The sequence below is a fragment of the Balaenoptera ricei genome, chromosome 15, assembly GCF_028023285.1.
Source record: "Balaenoptera ricei isolate mBalRic1 chromosome 15, mBalRic1.hap2, whole genome shotgun sequence".
NCBI classification, from domain to species: Eukaryota; Metazoa; Chordata; class Mammalia; order Artiodactyla; family Balaenopteridae; genus Balaenoptera; species Balaenoptera ricei.
In genome coordinates this window covers 36,344,953-36,359,144 of record NC_082653.1, presented here as the reverse complement: position 1 = coordinate 36,359,144, position 14,192 = coordinate 36,344,953, and the positions used below count along the sequence as shown (strand labels likewise).

Below are 14,192 nucleotides of genomic sequence, written 5' to 3'. Positions count from 1 at the left end.
AAGTGCAACTAATTTAATGAAATATGGAATTCAAACAGTAACTTGGTCTACTAGGGGATCTCTAAAACATAAACATAAAGGTTAATAAACAGGGCTTGAGTGCTGAGGACATGTTCAGTAAAAATAAAACAAAAAGCTAGTACCTGGAACATTTGGGGAATGGAAAATTAAATTAATCTTCATCAACTGCATATAACAAAAATATCTATTTTGATTCAATCTTGGATACTGAGAATCTTTCTAAAAAATGCTAGTAATTTCCTGCCTTCCTAAGTACAGTATAGGGGATATTATTCAATCATAGCTAAATAATTCAGAGTCTTGTAGGGCCTCTGGGTGCTCAAGCTGAGTCTGACTTCTGATAGAAACGAGGCCACGGACAGGAAAGGTAGAGTGAGCACAACCCCTCAGGATGTTCACTGAATTGATTTGTGATGTCAGCTTGCTTCCTCTCAGTGTTCACCTTGGCTGCACATTAGAATCAAATGAGGAGCTTTCCAAAACAAAAAAAGAAAATCCAATGTCCTGACTGCACCCTAGAGAAATTAAATCAAACTCTCTGGGGCTGGGGCCCAGGCATCAGCACTTTTTGAAGCTCCCCCAGTGATTTCAGTGTTTCCATGTGCAGCCCAAGTTGAGAATCACTTCATATTTTTTGCCTTTTCCATGCACATGCAGTATGCCTACTGAGGTTTATTTTCAGACAAATCTATGAGAAAAAAAATCTCAGAGAGACACTTAACTTTCCAAATTAAACAGAGTCTTTAAAAAGCAAGAAGTTAAGAGCCAGGACACAGAGCCAGATTGCCTGGGTTCTATTCCTGCCTCAATTCACCAACCGTATGACCAAGGTCATTACTCAACCTCTGTGTGCACGTCAATGTCCTCATCTGGAAATGGGGGTGATAACAGCCCTAGCCTCACAGGTTCATGGAAATGATTAAGTGAGTGTGTGTGTGTGGGGGGGGGGCATGCCCATGTACATATGTATCAGAGCAGTGTCTGGCATGCAGAAAACACCATATATGTGATTGCTATTATTGGTGATTATGATAACCATGATAATAAAAAAATCATTAAAAAGAATGTGCATAAACACTACTATAAATAAAAGAGATAACTAATAAGAACCTGCTGTATAGTTCAGGGAACTCTACTCAATACTCTGTAATGGCCTATTTGGGAAAAGAATCTTAAAAAAAAAAAAAAGAGTGGATATATGTATATGTATAACTGATTCACTTTGTGGTACACCTGAAAATAACACAACATTGTAAATCAACTATACTCCAATAAAATTTTTTAAAAATAAAATATTGAATTAGTGCAAATTGAATTAGTGCATATGAAAAAAACACCTTAAAATATGTGACACCAACTACTTAATAAATCGATTGCTTTTTTTTTTAACATCTTTATTGGAGTATAATTGCTTTACAATGGTGTGTTAGTTTCTGCTTTATAACAAAGTTAATCAGCTATACATATACATATATCCCCATATCTCCTCCCTCTTGCGTCTCCCTCCCATCCTCCCTATCCCACCCCTCTAGGTGGTCACAAAGCACCAAGCTGATCTCCCTGTGCTATGCAGCTGCTGCCCACTAGCTATCTATTTTATATTTGGTAGTGTATATATATCCATGCTACTCTCTCACTTGGTCCCAGCTTACCCTTCCCCCTCCCCGTGTCCTCAAGTCCATTCTCTACGTCTGCATCTTTATTCCTGTCCTGCCCCTAGGTTCGTCAGAACCTTTTTTTTTTTTTTAAGATTCCATATATATGTGTTAGCATACGGCATTTGTTTTTTTCTTTCTGACTTACTTCACTCTGTATGACATACTCTAGGTCCATCCTCCTCACTACAAATAACTCAGTTTCATTTGTTTATGGCTGAGTAATATTCCATTGTATATATGTGCCAAATCTTCTTTATCCATTCATCTGTCGATGGACACTTAGGTTGCTTCCATGTCCTGGTTATTGTAAACAGAGCTGCAATGAACATTGTGCTAATGACTTTTTTTGAATTATGGTTTTCTCTGGGTATATGCCCAGTAGTGGGATTGCTGGGTCATATGGTAGTTCTATTTTTAGTTTTTTAAGGAACCTCCATACTGTTCTCCATAGTGGCTGTATCAATTTACATTCCCACCAACAGGGCGAGAGGGTTCCCTTTTCTCCACACCCTCTCCAGCACTTATTGTTTGTAGATTTTTTGATGATGGCCATTCAGACTGGTGTGAGGTGATACCTCATTGTAGTTTTGATTTGCATTTCTCTAATGATTAGTGATGTTGAGCATCCTTTCATGTGTTTGTTGGCAATCTGTATATCTTCTTTGGAGAAATGTCTATTTAGGTCTTCTGCCCATTTTTGGATTGGGTTTTTTTTTGATATTGAGCTGCATGGGCTGCTTGTAAATTTTGGAGATTAATCCTTTGTCAGTTGCTTCATTTGCAAATATTTTCTCCCATTTGGAGGGTTGTCTTTTTGTCTTGTTTATGTTCTCCTTTGCTGTGCAAAAGCTTTTAAGTTGCATTTGTTTATTTTTGTTTTTATTTCCATTTCTCTAGGAAGTGGGTCAAAAAGGATCTTGCTGTGATTTATGTCATAGAGTGTTCTGCCTATGTTTTCCTCTAAGAGTTTTATACTGTCTGGCCTTACATTTAGGTCTCTAATCCATTTTGAGTTTATTTTTGTGTATGGTGTTAGGGAGTGTTCTAATTTCATTCTTTTACATGTAGCTGTCCAGTCTTCCCAGCACCACTTATTGAAAAGGCTGTCTTTTCTCCATTGTATATTCTTGCCTCCTTTATCAAAAATAAGGTGACCATATGTGCATGGGTTTATCTCTGGGCTTTCTATCCTGTTCCATTGATCTATATTTCTGTTTTTGTGCCAGGACCATACTGTCTTGATTACTATAGCTTTGTAGTAGAGTCTGAGGTCTGGGAGCCTGATTCCTCCAGCTCCGTTTTTCTTTCTCAAGATTGTTTTGGCTATTCAGGGTCTTTTGTGTTTCCATACAAATTGTGAAATTTTTTGTTCTAGTTCTGTGGAAAATGCCATTGGTAGTTTGATAGGGATTGCATTGAACCTGTAGATTGCTTTGGGTAGTATAGTCATTTTCACTAGATTGATTCTTCCAATCCAAGAACATGGTATATCTCTCCATCTGTTTATGTCATCTTTAATTTCTTTCATCAGTGTCTTATAGTCTTCTGCATACAGGTCTTTTGTCTCCTTAGATAGGTTTATTCCTAGGTATTTTATTCTTTTTGTTGCAGTGGTAAAAGGGAGTGTTTCCTTAATTTTTGTTTCAGATTTGTCATCATTAGTGTATAGGAATGCAAGAGATTTCTGTGCATTAATTTTGTATCCTGCTACTTTACCAAATTCATTGATTAGTTCTAGTAGTTTTCTGGTAGCATCTTTAGGATTCTCTATGTATAGTATCATGTCATCTGCGAACAGTGACAGCTTTACTTCTTCTTTTCCGATTTGGATTCCTTTTATTTATTTTTCTTCTCTGATTGCTGTGGCTAAAACTTCCAAAACTATGTTGAATAATAGTGGTGAGAGTGTACACCCTTGTCTTCTTCCTGATCTTAGAGGAAATGGTTTCAGTTTTTCACCATTGAGAACAATATTGGCTGTGGGTTTGTCATATAGTTTAAAGTTTATGTTTTTGCCTCTTAAAACTATTTAAATGAAACAAACGAAGATAAAATTGAAAAATGGAAAATAATTTTTATTTTAAGTCTATTTTTATTTTGGTAAATGCTTAAATGACTCAACTGTAAGTCTCCATTTATGTTACCAGAAGGAAAAAAGAGGTTTGTCTTGCTATTAACTATAGAAAGTGTTTGACAAGGACCCCATCAGTAGGATCACACAATTTTGAATTGGCAAGAAAAGGAACTAGAGGTCAAACAAATATGCTCACTCTATCTATAACATCTATAATTCAAGCAAAGGAGCAAGACATTGGGTCAATACCAATGTATTTGGGAATTCTACTCACAACAAGTGCAAATGGGTTTTCCACATAATAAGAAATAAAATCATGAACAACATACAAAATGTATTTCCTCTACACATTCCTTTAATCCAGCGTCTCAAACTAATTTTGTATCAAAAGGTACAAATATCCCATTATAATAACTTCATAGCATGGAAAGCATCCAATTTAATTTCTACTACAAGACTAGGAAGAGCTAAATATAAGCAACTCATAAAACTGAGGCATAATTTTGTAATTAAATTATATTAGGAGTAATAAACTCTGGTTACAGTGTATTCAAACAAGCATTGCTGTTGTTATTTGCCTGATGAAGTGCTATGATGGAGACATGAAAATCAGGTTAATGCACTTACACCCTAGAAATGATTCCAAAGAAAGAACAACGATGCCATTTCATAATAATCAGCTTGATTTTAAAATGCATTTACTAAAAACCATGATTCACAACCTTGTAAAAATTTCCATTCTAATAACATGCTTTCTTCTATTGCATCTGCATAGGCTAAGCAATCATATTAGCTGTCCTACAGTAGCTAGAGTTCATTGAGGCAAAAGTTTTGGGACTCAAGGCAGTGAAAAGAAGGAAGTGTTGATAATAAATAAAGCTTAATCTGGAAGTAAAATTGATGAGAAGAAGTTTGTTCCTCAGCAATCCAACAGACCACTGACTAAATTATTCTCACAAACACTGAAAGTTTAATCTCTAAGGATCTGATCAGTATGGAGGAGGAGGAGCTCCTGGTGCCGATATAGCAGTGAAAATCCAATCCCAAAGTGATTATCTTAGGAAAAAAGACACAGAAAACCATGGCGGAGCCCAATTCTTCTTGTGAATATTAGCATTTTCTCCTACCCAAGACTTTTTAATCATCTTAAAGCTTATTTCATAAGATGCTTCCGATTCCTGAGGGTCAAAAACCTTTCACCTATGATGCAGTATTTATTAGCAAATTATCCTCAGTGGGAAAGTCTTCTCAACAATAAATCCCTTCTTTTGCCTTGTATAGTTCTGTTCCCAAAGCATTACAAAATACATAAATAAACATCTTGTTTGCCCAAACAGACCTAAGTTTCAATGCTTTAGATCAAAAGACCACAGCAGAGTGTAAACAGAAAACAAGTCACTATTACCTTGAAGAAGAAGAAAAACTCTTTTAAAATATTTGTAAATAGATGGTCACTTGGCTTTCAGAACAGCACATTTGTGGTCCCTAACACTAATTGTTTAGTCAGAGACTAACTGTCCATTATATACCAATAATAGAAGCCACCACAGTGAACCTTGAGGGCATTATGCTAAGTGAAATAAAGCCAGAGAGAGAGGGGCAAATATGACACGGTATCACTTACATGTGAAATCTTCAGAAAGGGGTGAGGTGTCAGACTCATAGCAACAGAGAGCAGAAAAGTGGTTGCCAGGGGCTGGGGTGCCAGGGAACTAGGGAGAGGTTGGTCAAAGGCTATAAACTTTCAACTATAAAATGAATAAGGGCAGAGAATCTAATGTATAGTATGGTGACTACAGCTGACAACACTGTATTATATAAATGAAATTTGCTAAGAGAGTAGAACCTACATATTCTCACACATACACAAAAATAAGAAAAATAAGTGAGGTAGGTGATGGATGTGCTAATTAACTAGATGGGGGGATCCTTTCACAATGGATATGTACATCAAATCACCAAGATGTACACTTTAACTATCTTAAATTTTGTCAATCATACCTCAGGAAAGCTGAAATTTTTAAATTTAATTTAAAAATTAAATTAATTTTAAAATTAAATGTTTTCTAAAAAGCCACCACAAAGAGTGAGTTTACAAAGTGCCAGGCATTGTGCTACACACATGCATCATGTTTACGAGCAACTCTGAGAAAGTTATACCCCATCTTGCAGATGAGGAAACGGATGCTTAAATGGTTGAAGAGATTCACCAGACATGACTCATGGAGTACAAGGCAGAGCTAGAACTCCAACCCACATCTGTCCGACTTCAAGTTCTGGCCTCCCAAATCAGGACTCTTTTAAGAGAAAGAAAAGAAAACCTCCCTGGCTTAAAGTATTTACCTAACAGTTTCCAGTGCCTCTTACTAAGGAATCTTTTTAATGCCCTTAACTATGGGGCATCTATATTAAGTTGTTAGGTACAAAGCATCCATGTTAAGCAGTTGCTAAACAAGGATTCTAGGAAAATGAGTTTATTTTAGAGGTGGTTCCAGGATACATGGGGAATCGAGACAGGAAGGGAAGGAAGCCCATGAAGGGTGTGTTTTCAAGCCAGTTACCACTGAGGGTAAATGGGCTATTAACCCTGGAGGGCACTAGAAGAAAACAGAAAGCTAGCACCTTTGAGTTATCCCATCCAAGAAGTGAGGGAGCTGTGGTATTTGCCCATCAAACTTCTTTGGTTGGGTGGGTGTTAATTCAGGCAGTGACATGAGCTCCAGAGGCCAGAAAAAGCAAAGGAATGCAAATGCTGGCCACTGGGGTCCAACTCTCGGCCTCAGGAGTAGTAAGGACGTGGGTTTAGATTTTGGGCCATGTCTGCTCTATTAATTTCTTTATGTGAAGGAAATTCGTGTAGGGTGAAAGAAAAGACTTAGTCCATAGATGCTGCTGGTTTGTTGGCAATGATTGGTGCACTGCTGCAGGCCAAGCAATGATCCCAGCCCTCCAAGAGTGATACTCACATGCACTTTGCTGTTTTCTAAGGTAAAGCAGTTGTTGTTTCAGGGTTTGGGGGAAACTGCCAAATAAAAGTGAATAGAGTTGATCTTCTTAATTTATAATCACATCACTGCACTCAATTGACTGTTGAGTGTCTTACCCCATTCACCATAGACAAGAAAGTCCAAAATTGATGTTTCTGGGATATACTAGGGAAGTGTGTGTGAAAGAGGAAGTGCCATTGCTAAATGATGATTAATGAAATCTGTGGTGCCTGGTGGTTCTTTTGGAGGCCAGACTATTTTTTTTTTTTTAAACATCTTTATTGAAGTATAATTGCCTTACAATGGTGTGTTAGCTTCTGCTTTATAACAAAGTGAATCAGTTATACATATACAATATGTTCCCATATCTCTTCCCTCTTGCATCTCCCTCCCTCCCACCCTCCCCATCCCACCCCTCTAGGTGGTCACAAAGCACCGAGCTGATCTCCCTGTGCTATGCGGCTGCTTCCCACTAGCTATCTATTTTACATTTGGTAGTGTATATATATGTCCATGACACTCTCTCACCCTGTCACATCTCACCCCACCCCCTCCCCATATCCTCAAGTCCATTCTCTAGTAGGTCTGTGTCTTTATTCCCGTCTTGCCACTAGGTTCTTCATGGCCTTTTTTTTTTTTTCCTTCGATTCCGTATATATGTGTTAGCATACTGTATTTGTTTTTCTCTTTCTGACTTACTTCACTCTGTATGACAGACTCTAACTCCATCCACCTCATTACAAATACCTCCATTTCATTTCTTTTTATGGCTGAGTAATATTCCATTGTATATATGTGCCACATCTTCTTTATCCATTCATCTGTCGATAGACATTTAGGTTGCTTCCATGTCCTGGCTATTGTAAGTAGAGCTGCAATGAACATTTTGGTACATGACTCTTTTTGAACTATGGTTTTCTCAGGGTATATGCCCAGTAGTGGGATTGCTGGATCGTATGGTAGTTCTATTTGTAGTTTTTTAAGGAACCTCCATACTGTTCTCCATAGTGGCTGTATCAATTTACATTCCCACCAACAGTGCAAGACTATTTTTTTAACATGATATTTCTAGATTTTCTTAGAGGTTTGTGAGGCATCATTTTAAATATTTTTGAATTCTGGACTTTTATGCTGAAAACATCACTGTGTCTTATGTAAATATTTAATTTTTAAACTTTGCTTTTGAACTCTATAGAAATTTAAAGCTACCATAAGAGAATGCAGTCTATAGTTGTCATTAATAGAAACTTAATCATTGCTCTACAAGGATCCCAAACGGTTGTCTCGTGCAAAATCATAGGCCAGAAAAAGATGGCATATGGTGCAGATGGTGGATCCCTCCTGTGGTCCTGGGTCCCTGGAAATGACTGGATATGCAGGTGTAAATATATGTCTATCATCTAGGATCATGGGTACACAGAAAGGATTGTACTTGTTCAATCAGAAAGAATGGAAGACAAAAGATAAATGGAATAAAAATGAAGTAGGAAATGACATCCCAGAAACCCACAGACATTAAAACATAGGAGTAGATCTGGGCCACCCAAATAGGTGGTGAAGTTATCAGCACTAGGAATGAAATGAGAGCATCAACTCAGGTCAACCCACCATCGCAGCTCCCACCTCCCACACCCTCCACTCTCAGCCAGAAGAAAGCTACAGAAGAGACGGTGTTATCAGAGCTGGCTCCAACCAGAAAGAATGAGGAGCCACCCACAGACAAGACTAATCATTTGAAGAAATTAAATTTAGAACCAAACTTCACATCAATGTTCAAAATACATTATATGATTGCTATGGTCTGAATGTTTGTGTCCCTACCCCCCAGGCCAAATTCGTATGTTGAACACCTAATGCCCAAGGATGGTATTAGGAGATGGGGCCTTTGGGAGGTGATTAGGTCCTGAGGGCAGAGTCCTCCTGAATGGAATTAGCACCCTTATAAAAGAGGCTCCAGAGAGATCCTTAGCCCCTTCCACCACATGAGGACACCAGAAGTCTGCAACCCAGAAGAGGGTTCTCACTGGACTATGCTGATACCCTGGTCTTGAACTTCCATCCTCCTGAACTGTGAGAAATAAATATCTGTCATTTATAAACTACCCATTCTATGGTATTTTGTTAGAGTAGCCCAAATGGACTAAGACAACTATACATGAATTAAAAATCTAAACTAATAATAATGATGGCTATGAGGATGATGAATAAGAAAGGCTTTAAATAAAGCAAAAAGCAAAAAAAAGAAAAAAGGTTGAAATGTGAATACATCAAATTTGAGAATGTCAAGTCATCTTTTGTCATGCATAAGTTAAAAGTTAAGAAATTCAAAGACAAGCCACAGACAGGAAGAAAATATTTGCAACATCCCTAACAGCTAAAGGATTAACATCCAGAATACCTGGACACCTCTCAACACAAGGCAAGGAAATTCAGCAGGTAACTCCGGTAAGAGAAAACAGAAATTGTCCACACGTGTAAGAAAATGTACACAGCTCACTAGCAAATCAGGCAATAGCAAATTAGAGCAGAGATACAATGGTTGCATCAGATTGGCAAAAATTAAAATGTTTCTTAATAGTGTTGGTGGGGATTGAGGAAACAGTTCCTTTCACACAAGACTGGCAAAGTTATAAAATGACACAACCATTAACTAAAATTTAGGATATATATAGCCTTCAATCAGCAATTGTACTTCTCAAAATTTACCTCAGGGACGCCTGACCCATATACTCAGAGAGGGATACACAAGGCTGACTATTACTCTATTGTTCAGGATTGTTTTCTGTGGACTAGAAACAGACAACTACCAAGAGTCCATCAATGAGAATTTTTTATTGTTAAATGAAATTTGGTCATCCATTCTATGGGATATGTAGAGCAATTTAAAAGAATAAAGTGGATTCACATGTACTTACACAAAAAGTTCTGTAAGACATACTGTAAAGTGAAAAGCCAGTTTGTGGAACAGTAAAAATAATATGATGTTATTTAGGGTACAAATGGATATAAATGAAACAAAATGAAATATTTCCATAGTTAATGTATGCACAAATTCATTAAAAAGAGACCTGGAAAGATACCATGAAGCTGTTATCAGCAATTGACTTTGGAAGAGACTAGGATTGGGTCAATGGTGGGGAGGAGTCAAGGGCATCAATACTGCTTTACTCTCTTAAAAAAAGAACCTATTAGAGGATTATCCACAAAATAAAAAATAAATAATATCTGTAACAAAAAAGATAAAGTAGTAGGAATCCTTCCTTTAAAATGTGTTTTTCCTCCTCTTCCTTTTTAATTTAATTATATGTTCCTCTTTCCCCTCCTCCAAGCTCCTGTTTTAGGGATACAAGGAAGAGCTTACTCAACTATATTGAATTTCTTGGATCTAGTAGTGAGTAGTTTTTTTTTTTTTTTTTTTTTTAAACATCTTTATTGAAGTATAATTGCCTTACAATGGTGTGTTAGCTTCTGCTTTATAACAAAGTGAATCAGTTATACATATACAATATGTTCCCATTTCTCTTCCCTCTTGCATCTCCCTCCCTCCCACCCTCCCCATCCCACCCCTCTAGGTGGTCACAAAGCACTGAGCTGATCTCCCTGTGCTATGCGGCTGCTTCCCACTAGCTATCTATTTTACATTTGGTAGTGTATATATGTCCATGACACTCTCTTACCCTGTCACATCTCACCCCACCCCCTCCCCATATCCTCAAGTCCATTCTCTAGTAGGTCTCTGTCTTTATTCCCGTCTTGCCACTAGGTTCTTCATGGCCTTTTTTTTTTTTTCCTTTGATTCCGTATATATGTGTTAGCATACTGTATTTGTTTTTCTCTTTCTGACTTACTTCCCTCTGTATGACAGACTCTAACTCCATCCACCTCATTACAAATACCTCCATTTCATTTCTTTTTATGGCTGAGTAATATTCCATTGTATATATGTGCCACATCTTCTTTATCCATTCATCTGTCGATGGACATTTAGGTTGCTTCCATGTCCTGGCTATTGTAAATAGAGCTGCAATGAACATTTTGGTACATGACTCTTTTTGAACTATGGTTTTCTCAGGGTATATGCCCAGTAGTGGGATTGCTGGGTCGTATGGTAGTTCTATTTGTAGTTTTTTAAGGAACCTCCATACTGTTCTCCATAGTGGCTGTATCAATTTACATTCCCACCAACAGTGCAAGAGTGTTCCCTTTCCTCCACACCCTCTCCAGCATTTATTGTTTCTAGATTTTTTGATGATGGCCATTCTGACCGGTGTGAGATGATATCTCATTGTAGTTTTGATTTGCATTTCTCTAATGATTAATGATGTTGAGCATTCTTTCATGTGTCTGTAGGCCATCTGTATATCTTCTTTGGAGAAATGTCTATTTAGGTCTTCTGCCCATTTTTGGATTGGGTTGTTCGTTTTTTTGTTATTGAGCTGCATGAGCTGCTTGTAAATCTTGGAGATTAATCCTTTGTCAGTTGCTTCATTTGCAAATATTTTCTCCCATTCTGATGGTTGTCTTTTGGTCTTGTTTATGGTTTCCTTTGCTGTGCAAAAGCTTTTAAGTTTCATTAGGTCCCATTTGTTTATTTGTGTTCTTATTTCCATTTCTCTGGGAGCTGGGTCAAAAAGAATCTTGCTGTGATGTATGTCATAGAGTGTTCTGCCTATGTTTTCCTCTAAGAGTTTGATAGTGTCTGCCCTTACACTTAGGTCTTTAATCCATTTTGAGTTTATTTTTGTGCATGGTGTCAGGGAGTGTTCTAATTTCATGCTTTTACATGTACCTGTCCAATTTTCCCAGCACCACTTATTGAAGAGGCTGTCTTTTCTCCACTGTATATGCTTGCCTCCTTTATCAAAGATAAGGTGACCATATGTGTGTGGGTTTATCTCTGGGCTTTCTATCCTGTTCCATTGATCTATATTTCTGTTTTTGTGCCAGTACCAAACTGTCTTGATTACTGAAGCTTTGAAAAATGGAGCTGGGGGAATCAGGCTCCCTGACTTCAGACTATAGTGAGTAGTTTTATTTTTACACCAACCTTGGTACAGAAGCAGGGCATCAGCTTACTATGTTTCATGTTCTGGCAGGATAGGTTTTTGTTAGTAGCCTTTTACACTGACCCTCTTTTCTTCTTTAGCTCCCATACAGATTCTTCTTGTAGTTCGCATGGTTTTCACGGCTAACACTTCCTGTGTTGGTTTCTGGTCCTGATATGGCAGAGCTCCAAAGGAAAGTCATAGCATAATGCAGGCAACCTCTTCCATGCTCAGGCTGTACAGGAGCCCCTTCTCACTCATGATTACAAATAAACTGATCCTCTTTACATAACACACACTGACATAAGAAAAACAACCATGCTTAAAATAGTCATATTCAGAAACTCATTCTTGCTAATTACAGTCAATAAGATTTACAGAGCCAACAATAAAAGGGAAAGAATGATTAAAATAAGCCCAGAGCTGGTACAAACTATGAACATTTACCCTTAAGATGATGTTCATATTTATCTGCTCCCAACCAACCCCAAACATTCTTTCAATGTTTCATCAGAGCACATTTCTGCTACCTAAAGATGACCTGCCAGATCTGGTTTTTAAGTTCTTAAATCATCTGGGCTGTCTGTCTTCTTTGCCACCTATCATTTCTGTGGTGACAAATCAAAGGAGGGGTTACAGAAGGAAGCATGTCAATGTTCACAGAGAGTGGAACCAGTGGCTTGAAATCAGTGGTGCATGGTACAATGTGGCCATGACAGGAGAGAAGACATGGATGAGAAACTGTCAAATGTGAGGATTCTCCTCCAGGGCTATAAAGAGAAAGATCTTGTAACAATATTCTTTACCAAGAGCTTCTTAAGCCACTCAGCTCGCCTCTGAGCAGAGTAGGCTTCAAGGGATCACTAATAAAAGGGCTTCGGCACAGGCTTCATGGACCAAGGAGAAACATGGACAAAGACAAAGGAAAAAGCTCCAGGGAGAAGAGAGGCACATCACCCAGATACCAACGCAAGCTTCCAAACAGCGGCAGGGAGGGAATCGGGATAAACTTAAAAGTATCACATTTTTTCTTTGAGACGTAACCTCTGTAGTACATGTGATAGATTCATATCAACAAGACTGATTGTCAGAAAAAATATCTTAAAGAAACTGGGCCTCTAAGCACCATCTGACTGCAACATTAGGTCCAACCCTTCAAATGATTTTATGCAAAAACTGGACTTAAAGCTTGTGTGCCCTCCCCACTCACTTGCGGGTACCATCTCTGCTTGCATACATTTATGCTCCTAATATATCACTTACAGGAGTCCACCTCCTAGAAGTGGATTCATCACTCGTTCTGACTCCAGGACTGGGCTTAAAGCCAGAAGAAAATGACAAACTTAGAATCATGGAAACTTTAATTTTTTCTTAAATCATCTCATCTTTTAGATACTGATATATGATCATTAAAAAATAAACCTCAAAATTCTGACACATGACTGACCGTTGACTTAAAAAGTGAAAAATGAAATTCCCATCTCTTGGCTAGAACTGGAAGATTAATATCCATGAAAAGAAAAGTAATAAAGAGACAGAAGTATTGCTACCACAGTATTTGTTTAAGTTGGTCATAAACAGCATTACAACCAAGAGAAAGTGGTTAGTATTAAAAAATTGAGATTTTTCTACATTTGAAAATAATCATGAGTTAAAATACTGGGTTCACAGAACAATAGAGGTACATCAAAGAGCCTCTGGTCCTAAACACTTTCTCTTTCTTAAGCAAAGAAATATTTATGATTGGTCTTAAAGGGGAGCTTAACTGAGTTGCTATGGATTGTTTAAAAAACCCCAAAATACCTTCTGTTGCTTTTATAGAAGCTTGATTTACAAGTTGAAAAATCAAACTGACAGTCTAGTCTCTTGTACAAATACCCAACCTTTAAAAACGCTCTAGGCATTATAAATATATCTTTCATGAATATAGCTTCAACAGTTCTAAAAATAGCCTTTAGGAGGAAAAAAATAAAAACCTCTTTCAAGCCATTGTTTTATACATAACAGCAGGAAACCAAACAGAATGTCAAAGCCAAAGTGATTAACACACCCAGTAATAAACATGAACAGTCAGTATGAAATCTTACTCAAATACGGTTTTCGACATTAGCTCGGGGTCTATGCTTTAGCCCCATGTCTGTGGCCAGACATGATTGCAGGGCACCCGTATTCAGAAAGTAACTCCAGGACCACAAAGCTAAAATCTGCCTTTTGGATAACGTGTTAACAGACCCATTCAGAACTGGCCCGGGGGGCCAGATATTACTGTCTAGCACCCTAAGAGTTTCCCCAGGCTCTACTCTGACCCCAAATATGCCACTGCACAGAGCAGTTTCCATACCACTACTCACTGGTGAAGTCCAGGTTGCCCCCAATGGCCGAAAGCTAAGCTGACAAACACCAGTAA

General features: G+C 37.9%; 1 protein-coding gene across 3 annotated transcripts in view; it reads right to left on the bottom strand.

Annotated features, from left to right (window-relative positions):
- The window catches only part of PLCB1 (phospholipase C beta 1), a 690,926-nt gene that overhangs the window by 657,456 nt on the left and 19,278 nt on the right, over positions 1 to 14,192 (bottom strand). The gene's annotated exons all lie outside the window — the stretch shown is intronic.